The following is a 10,285-nucleotide window of genomic DNA, read 5'->3' on the forward strand; positions in this document are numbered from 1 at the left end:
CCATAGAAAAGGACTAACACACTGCTTCTGCCACCTCAGGGCTAGATACAGACACCACACTCTGCTTGTGTGAGGCTAGGGATCCAACTCCAGACTTGTTGTGTGCTAGGCAAGACTCTATGTTATCTTAATAACAAGAGGGTACAGGGACCTGAAATTCCATTTGGGGGCAGTTTGCAATGTAACTGTGGATCCATTAAGAGTCACCCAGCTTTATCCATGAGTACAGTGAGACCTACAAGTGCCAAGTAACATCCTTTGACTAGTTCATGGAAAGTGTGTAGCAGAGCCGTTCTTCACATCTCCTGGCCAGTGCTTTCTCCATGTGATTTTTTTAAGCTTTGTGTAGTGATAACGCCCGCACTACCACCACCCGTTCACCATGTCCGAGGGAGGGGCTGTGGATCGAAAAAACAGAGACAAACACAGCGGGTCACTCGCCTCAGCAGAATGTTGAATGCTGTTTATTGAAAGAGGGAGGAAACCTTAAATACAGGCTTACAGCACAATGGGAGAACCCCAGAGGGCAGAAGTTCGCTATTGATGTTTACAATCTTGCATCTAAGCCCAATATGCAGGATACACAGACAAGGAACTTCCCTTAAGCATTCAGAAGGGTGGATACCAGCAGGGAGTTATCACAGGGAGGACATCTGGTCAAGGTCAGCAAGCAGGCAATGGCTTTACTCAATATGGGAGGAGACCAGGGCCCTACAGCTTTGTATTTTTTTTTTTTTTTTTTTTTTTTTTTTTTTTTTTGGTTTTCGAGACAGGATTTCTCTGTAGCTTTGCGCCTTTCCTGGAACTCACTCTGTAGCCCAGGCTGGCCTCGAACTCACAGAGATCCGCCTGCCTCTGCTTCCCAAGCGCTGGGATTAAAGGCGTGCGCCGCCGCCCGGCCCCATGTGATATTTTCTGCTGAATTCCAACCTTCATGTTTGTGTGCCTCCTACCTGGAGCCCTCTTGACAGTCTTCTCCCCCACCCCCACCTTTTTTTTTTTTGGTCTCGCACCAACCAAGCCTTTAGGCAAAAGTGACAAACCATTTGCTCTCCACCCACACTGGGGATGCAGTAGACAGTATGCTCACATTCATCACGGGTCAGCAGTTCAGCCATGTCACATTTTTTTTATCACGAAGGACTTCACTACAGCAGGAAGCAGTACCAGGCCATAAAAGAACCACAGGGCATGTGTGTCCCCTGACCCTACACACTGGCTCCTGGGCAGAGGACACAAACCTTCCTCGGAAGGAACAATTACACTTGTCCCTCTGATAGGACGACATGGCTTTTCCAAACTCCATAACTAGCCTCCCACCTCAAGGAAATAAAAAGGAGGTTTATGCAGTCCTATTGTACAATAAATCTTAGGGTTTCCATTTCTATAAACTGTTCAGGGCAGTGTGCATTATGAACTGCGGTGACATGAGCTATCATTTTGAAAGTAGGATGGATGTGTATATCCCATGAGTAAACACGTGCTGGAGTGCTGCAGACTGGCCCCTGCAGCAGGTTCCTGGCTGGTTGACCTTGACTGACAATGTCAGCTGGGAAAAGATCCAGTGATTTTTCTCCTGAACAGACGTGGATACGCATTCCTGTTTGGAGGTAGGTAATCTCCTGTGTAAAATTCCTCTCTCAGCCTTTCTACCATCAAGTTAGGCTCACCTGCCCAGGCAGGACAGAGAGGATGCTCCACACCTCCCTTACCTCAAATCTAAAAGTCAGCATTTGGAGGTGACAGACTGTGGAGCTGAAAAACAATGTAAGCTTCCACTACATAAAATCATGTGTCAAGCAGGATGACCCCCCAGGAAATCACTTCACTTTTCTAGGTCTCGGACTACAAGAGGGAACAAGGATCCTGCTGCTCCTCAAGGACTCCAAGGTTTAACCAGCTACAACTGTTCCACAGCTAATATAAACACTTAGCACTCCCTTCTCCCGGAAGCTGGCTGGAAGAGGTTTAAAGAGTCACACCCTCCAGGGCCAGGCCACACCTGCTCGCCTGCCTGATCACAGACATGAGTCACTCTTCACTATTAAGAAAAGTTTATCAGTGCTGCACAAGCTTCCTGATATGACGGACTAGCCTCACAGGGGAGGTGGGGGATACTCGGGCAGCCTCCCACTGTCCTCTCCAATCCTGGGGACTCCAGCCCAGCACCTTCTGCTTACCCTGGAGCCCAGGAAGGCAGGAAGCAGGAGGATGTCCGGTGAGGATTTATTCCCCTGGCCCTACTGACGTAGGTATGCTCACACTCTCCCTCTTTTGAGACCTTATGTAGCCCAGGCTAGCCACACACTTGTTAAGTGGCTAAGAATGACTGAACATATGACTTGCACATTTATATAGTGTGTGTGTTTGTGTGTGTGTTGGGGGGGGGGAGGTATACACTAGCATGCATATACTGAAGCAAGCCTGTAGAGGTCAGAGGACAACTTGTAGTCATTCTCTGCTTCCATCATGTGGGTTCTAGGGCTCAAATTTAGGCAGTCATGATTGGCCACATGCTTCTCCTGGTGAGCCGTCTCTGCCCATGATCTTGAACTTCAGATCCTAGAGCTGCGATTAACAAGCCTCCTGAGACACCATGTAGACAGTCATCCAGGCAGGCTCCGGCAGGAACTGTCTCACTGTACGGCTCCCAGGACTTCTTCATGGCAGCGTATTTACTCTCAGGCTCCCCCTGCTTTCTCAGTAACTAGACTTCATCCTCTGCCAACAGCCCTCTGAGAATCTTGGCTTCCTCAAGACTCTCCCTGAACCACTGCCTCCTGGGGGTGGCAGCTCTCCTAGCCACCTGTCCACTCCATTCTCCCCAGAGAAGCTTCTTGTGGGTCTGTAGGGAGCTCTGGTCTAGTCCCAGTGCATGCTGGAACCCAGGCTTTCAAACACCTGTCAGGCTCACGGCCCTCCTTGGTTAGGGTGGTGCTCCCTATGGCAGCTGTGACGTTGCTGATCTGAACTGCTCAGTGTTTCCCTGCCTGTGGTCCTGTCGATGCTCCCTACAGGTAGTCTCCGGAGGCATTCAGTTTTACCTCCATCTCTTCCTCTCTCATCAGCCACCGGAGCCTGTCCTCAAACCTGAGTCCTCCCGACTGACTGTTAACGTTCCTCAGCTCATGGCATCCCCACTCCATCTCCTGTTCTGCTGGCAGAGTTTCAGTTCTCAAGTTTCAGCCTGTCCTTTTCATTCCTATGCTCCAAGAATTCTGTTTTGCTGATTCCCGCACGACGGAACGATGCAGCAATTGAGGTGCACCACAAAGCTGCTGGCTCTTGCATAGCATCACCCTGTTTCTGAGAGGGACTGTGGGAGCCCTGTGTGTGCACAGCAAGTGCAACCTCAGGATGCTGCTGCCCAGTTCAGGGCAGATGCAAAGAGCCCACAGTGGGGAGAGGAGCTGAGAGTTTCACCTTCCCACTCTCCCCCTCCAAAAAAGGATTCTCAGAGTCAAAGCACAGAAGTCATCACCAGTGATGGTTAGCATTGACTGTCAATCACCTGTGATGGTTAGCATTGACTGTCAATCACCTGTGATGGTTAGCATTGACTGTCAATCACCTGTGATGGTTAGCATTGACTGTCAATAATCTGTGATGGCTAAAATTGACTGTCAATCACCTGTGATGGTCAGCATTGACTGTCAATCATCTGTAATGGTTAGCATTGACTGTCAATGACAGCAGCTAGACTCACCTGGGAAAGGTGTCTCTGAGCACACCAGCAGGGAATTGGCTTGATTGTGTTAACTGATGTGGGAAGATCCATCTTAATTGTAGGCGGAACGTGTTGGTGTGAGTGGAGACAGTGAGCTGGGCTCTAGCATGCCTGCACCTGTTGCTCTCTTCTGACTGAGGACCCTGTCATGTGACCAGCTGCTTCAAGTTCTCACCGGCTTACTTCCCCAACATGAGGAACTGTGGCTTGAACCATGAGCCAAAATAATTTTTCTCCAAGAAAGGGTTATTTTCTTTCTTTTTTTAAAAAAATATTTTAAATTTTCCTTGTCTATGTATCCTGCATAATGGGCGTTAACAGCTTAGATGCAAGATTGTAAAACATCTGTAGTGAACTTCTGCCCTCCAGGGTTCTCCCATTGTGCTGTAAGCCCGTATTCAAGACCTCCTCCCTCCTTCAATAAATGGCATTCGGCATTAAAAAAAAAAAACACAAATAAAATAAAAGAAAGAAAGAAAGAAAACACACTCACATATTAAAGACCATATTTCAAAACTAAAATAAAAAGTAAAATTCCACCAAAAAATATTTTAAATTTATTTATTTTTATTTCACATACATTGGTGTTTTGCCATGGGTGTTGGGACTCAGGAACTGGAGTTACAGACAGTTGTGAGCTGCCATGTAGGTGCTGGGAATTGAACCAGGGTCCATCTGGAAGAGAAGTCAGTGCTCTTAACCACTAAGCCATCTCTCCAGCCCATGGGTTATTTTCTTATTTTCTCCCAGTTGCTTTTGTCAGGGTGTTTTATGGTAAATGGGAAGACACTAAGGAATCACGGTCCGCTGTGTCTGAATCCCAAGGCCGTGTGGAGCATCATTTGACCCTCCTCACGTGAGTACCCAGCTGGGTGCGTTTCCACCCATCTTCTTCACCGTTGTGTAAACTGCATTTCATTCACTTTCTGTGCTATGCAAGGTCCTGTGCATGGCTGCAATGCTATAGATCTAGAGTATTCTAGAATACAGATCTAGAACAGTCTCTACAGTTTCCAGTTGGAGCACCTGGTCTCCAGTGGGTGGCACCCTTTTGGGAGACGGGAACCTTTCCGAGGTAGACCCCGGCTGGAGGAAGTAGGTCACCACTAAGAGGGAGGCATGCCTTTGAAGTCTGTAGCCAGCCCCCCCTCCCCCCCACCCCAGGCTCTGGTCAGACCCTGCTTTCTGAGCTGCAGCCCTAAGAACATCCCCTGCCACATGTCCCCTGCCACCACAGACAGAGCTGCCCAGCCACTATCCCTTCCCTGTGGTGGACTTGAAATTTTGCTTCTAAAACCGAAGCAAAAGAAATCTTTCTCCTTCCTTGAGCTGTTTATGCCAGATATTTTGGTCATGGTAACACAAAAATAACTATTCCAATAGCTATATTTTTTTCTCTTGCCAAAAAATAGGCTACTTCTGATTATCGTTTTTGTTTGTTTTGTTGTTCGGGCTTTTATAAATAACATCACTCTTGCGATTGCCTCCCCGCATTGTCAGAGGGCTTTGCTGGGCTTCCACATCCTCTCCAACATGCTTGTTATATACAATTTTCCTGGCACTCTGTGCCCTCCACATCTTCATCACAGTTGTCACCAGCAGACATCTTAATTTGTGATAGCCTGGGAGGTTTTCCGTTCCCACTGATTTCCCTGTTTTTAATTCTGCCTGTTTAAAATTGGGTTCATGAATAGTTTTTTTCAAGATAGGGTCTTACGTAGCCCAGATTGGTCTTGCACCCTCAGTATAGCTGAGGATGACTTGAACTTCTGATCCTCCTGCCTCCACATCCTGAGTACTGGGGTTACAGGTGTGCATCAACACACCACACACAGTTGCACATTCTTTACCACTGCTTGGGTGCAAATGGATATGATAAGATAAAAAGGGAGATTATGGAATCTACTTTTAAAAAGGAACTACTTGTTTTAAATAAGATAAGTAATGAAAATTTTTTGGTCTGAGTTTATCAGATGTTACTGGACCGGACATTGTTAATATATATAATGGAGTTTTTATCTGAATCTGTCAAATGTTAATGGACTAGACATCATTATTGTAATTTTTGGCTATATATATATTGTATATACTTATTGGATAGTTTTTCTTGTATTAGTTATAAGCTTTCTTTAATTTTAGACAAAAAGAGAGGAAATGTGGTGGTATTGTGTTCCCCAAAATATTGTGTACTTTAATAACTTATCTGGGGTCAGAGAACAGAAAAGCCACTAGTTAGGCAGTAATAGCACACACCTTTAATCCTAGTATTCCAGAGGCAGAAATCCATCTGGGATCTCTGTGAGTTCAAGGCCACATTGGAAACAGCCAGGCATGGTGACTCACGCCTTTATTCCCAGAAAGCGAGCCTTTAATCCTAGGGAGTGGTGGTAGAAAGCAGAAAGGTATATAAGGCGTGAGGACCAGAGACTAGAAGCATTTGGCTGGTTAAGCACTCAGGCTTTCGAGCAGCAGTTCAGCTGAGAGCCATTGGGATAAGGACACAGAAGCTTCCAGTCTGAGGAAACAAGATCAGCTGAGAAGTTGGCCAGGTAAGGTTAGCTGTGGCTTGTTCTCTGATCTTCCAGTGTTCACCCCAATACCTGGCTCCGGGTTTGATTTTATCAATAAGAACTTTTAAGATTCCTACTACATGCAAAAGTGGAGGTCAGGGGAGAACCCGTGTGGAGTCATTCTCTTCTCCCTCTAAGTGGGCTCCCAGGACGGCCCTTAGGTCACTTAGCTTTCGTGCCAAGCGTCTTTACCCACGGAGTCCTCTCACTAGCCCCATCCGCGTGTTTGATGTGAGCCAAGACCAAGGTGGTCAGAAGCCTGCCATGAAACCACGCCTTCTCCTCTTCTGCAGGCTAGGCTGAGTGACAGGGCAGAATCAGGCACCTTGAGAAGTTACGGGACAGAGGGAGAGGATCAGGATACTGCCACCTGGTGGTGACACGTCACAGTGCAGGAGTCTCAGAGCTGCCATCTCCTACACAGGCCTGACCTCCAGTGGTGGATGGCAAGGCAGGGTGCTTTGAATAACCAAGCCCTGACTGCAGCTTTAAAAAAGTGAATGGACTTTAGGGTTTATAGTTTACCCTGCTCTCTACCACATGCACAGACTGGTGACTCTCTACTCCAGCCAGGAAGGTCCAGGAGCCACTCTACACTGCCACCAGAGGAGTCAGAGTCAGGAAGCAGGGTCCGTGTGGCCAGCTGCCACACAGCTAAGCCATCTCACTTCTCAGACACCATTTACTGAGCTCATCAGAGTAGGCGCTGGTAGTCTCCATAGGTCTGACACTTCTGCAACTCGAGAATGATAGAGGCTTTACTTGGAGACACGGAAAGTTGTTTCTCAGAAAACCACAAAAGCAGCAGGATTCCTCCGACAACAACCCCCTCCCCCCCCCCCCGCCCCAACACACACACACACACACACACACACACACACACACACACACACACAGAAAGCATTTGCTTTATCTCCATGGAGACCTGAGACAAACAAATCACAGGTAGACCCAGAGCTGGCCCTTCAGATCACCATGACAACAACCATGAAAGAGGCTGGGCGGCGGTGCATGCCTTTAATCCCAGCACTCTGAATCCCAGGCGGATCTCTGAGTTCGAGGCCAGCCTGGTCTACAGAGTGAGTTCCAAGACAGACTCCAAAACTACACAGAGAAACCCTGTCTCGAAAAACAAAACAAAACAAAACAAAAGTTTCTGTCTATGGGGCTCAGCAGTAAATAGCACTGGCTGTTCTTCCAGAGGACACGGGTTCAATTCTCAGCAACCACATGGGGGCTCACAACGGGCTGTAACTCTGGTTCCAAGGGATCTGTCACCCTCACACAGACACGCGTGCAGGCAAAATACCAATACACATAAAATAAAAACAACCATGAAAGTACACATGTTGATGGACCAGCTAAACATGTTTAGCATTGGTAACAAGTGCACACGTGGCACACGTGAACACACACACACACACACACACACACACACACACACACACACACCTCACACACATATACATGCAGAAGAGGCATTAAAAAAACCCTTCAACCAAATCTGCTGCTTCTAGAGATAAGGCTCAGTTGATATTGTACCTGCCCAGGATACACAAGGCCCTGGATTCAATCCTCAGTACCACAGAGACCGGGCATGGCAGCTATGTCTGCAATCCCAGAACTCTGAAGGGGGAGACAAAAAGGTCAGGGATTCTGGGTCATCCTTAGCTACATGGTGAGCTTGAGACCCATCAGGGCTACCTGAAATCCTGCCTCAAAAAGTAAGCAAGCAAGTCATCTGGGAATCTATTCTAAAGAACAATATAGTTATTATGTAGTTTCTACCCTTGGGTACTTAATATGTTATAATTATATATTCAGGAAATAGGATTTCAGAGCTTTTTGACTTGAAACGAAGTACATTATTAGCCCAGATACACTTTTTGTTTTCTGAAAATCTTTATATATGGTAGCTGTCTCAGTTAGGGTTTCTATTGCTGTGAAGAGACACCATGACCATGGCAACTCTTATAAAGAAAACATTTAATTGGGGTGGTGGCTTACAGTTTCAGAAGTTCAGTCCATTATCATCATGGTGTGACATTTGGCATTCAGGCAGACATGGCGCTGGAGAAGGAGCTGAGCATCCTACATCTTGCAGGCAACAGGAAGTGGTCTGTCCCACTTGAGCATCATATGAGACCTCAAATCCCACCTCCACAGTGACACACTTCCTCCAACAAGACCACATCTACTCCAGCAAGGCCACGCCTCCTAATAGTGCCACTCCCTTTGGGGGCCATTTTCTTTCAAACCACCAGAGTAGCCATGGTTAAATCTAGCCCACTGACTTAGTTTTGGCTGTACTGTTCTTACTTTAGGATGACTCATAGCAACAGCCCCAGGCTCACCTTAAGGCCCATGTAGTAGCCGCCAAGTCTAATCAGATCTTGGGAACAGCAAGGGTGAGAGAGATCATCTGTGCCCAAGTCCTGCTGGGGCAGAGCATGAGGCTCTGAGTGCCTCCCACGAAAGACTGCTGTGGCAGTGCTGTATACCAAAATACCTACCCAGCGCTGCCTGTAGCTGCCTTCAGTGAGGGTAGGGGGCAGGGAGGAGGCATGCCTCGAGCTCGCATTTATAGCTGCGGCTGCTGAGGTACTGAACCAGCACTGAAGGAGCTCTGCACACATACACCCTCAGCCCTCCCCGCCCTCCCCCATGCTGGACATTACCTATCCCCTTCTCTCTCTTTCCAAACCTCCATTCCCACCAGTTACCGGGGGCTAAACAACCTCCCTTGAGGCCAAGGAGAAGGCTGGGGAAAAGGGGAGACACATCACGGTTTACAGACTTTCGAATGGATAAGAGTTGAGCCAGCACGGTAGTGCATGTCTTGAGTGTCAGCACTGGAAAGACGGGGTTCTCTCTGAGTCCTCATAGTTTGAGGCTACCCAGGACTGGATAGTGAGACTCTATCCCAGAAACCTAAACTGGACGAGGGTGTGCCTTCCTCTGTAGCACAGCACGGAGGATTTTCACCATCACTCTCTCGGTTTCTTCCTAAGGTGCCTTGGGAGAACAGAGGTCAGGATGGAGGGATGTTGAACTGTACATCACACAGTGTTCTCCGTCAGAAGCCTCTAGAGGTGACTCATGCTCTAGCAAAAGGAAATGCTAGAGATTGCCAGAAGTGACCTCGTTAGAAGGGTGGGGGGGACGACAGACTAGTTCTATCCACAGAAGGCTTGATGCCGAAGACTAGTTTATGTTAGCAGAGTAATGCTTGACTGTGCATTAACAGGGAGGGAGCTGGCTTGGGTTCTGTGGATCCAGGTCACGTGACACCAATCCTCAGCCTGACATAACCGGATAGTAGGAGGAGAAGCCGCTGAGCACCTGGCCATCACTGAGCCAAAGCTCAAGCTGCAGATCTACAAGCGGTGTACAAACCTGGGGGCTGTCTCTCCCGGGGTCATCCAAGCAGGAAGTCACAGAGGGCACAGCCACAGCTGCTCATGCACACCAGGAGGAAGTACTTCCGGGAAGCAGTTAAGCTCATACCTCTTTATTAGTTTTTCTTATATACATTTTTTAAATAGCATAAAATGATGAGTTTGATGATGAAATCTTCACACACGCACACCGTGGGCTCTGCTCATACTCACCCTTTCTCTTTCCTCTTTTGCCTTCTGCTGCCGCCTTCCTTCTCCCGGATAGATAGTCTCCAGTCTACTTTCACGTCATGCACACATGTGTACACACACACACACACACCTAGATTCTGTATAGGAGAGAAAGCACATGTGATATTCTATCTTTCTGAATCTGGCTCATTTTACTTAACACAACGATCTCCAGTTCTATCTATTTTCTGCAAATGAGAAAATTCTCAGCCCTTTTTTTTTTTTTTTTTTTTTTTTTTTTTTGAGTTATGGTCCCACTATATAGCCCTGGCTGGCCTGAAATTCCTATGTGGACCAGGCTGTCGTAGAACTTACAGAGCTCCACCTGCCTCTGCCTCCTGAGGGGTAGGAATGTGTGT

Source organism: Peromyscus maniculatus, chromosome 19 (assembly GCF_049852395.1).
Source record: "Peromyscus maniculatus bairdii isolate BWxNUB_F1_BW_parent chromosome 19, HU_Pman_BW_mat_3.1, whole genome shotgun sequence".
Classification (NCBI taxonomy): Eukaryota; Metazoa; Chordata; class Mammalia; order Rodentia; family Cricetidae; genus Peromyscus; species Peromyscus maniculatus.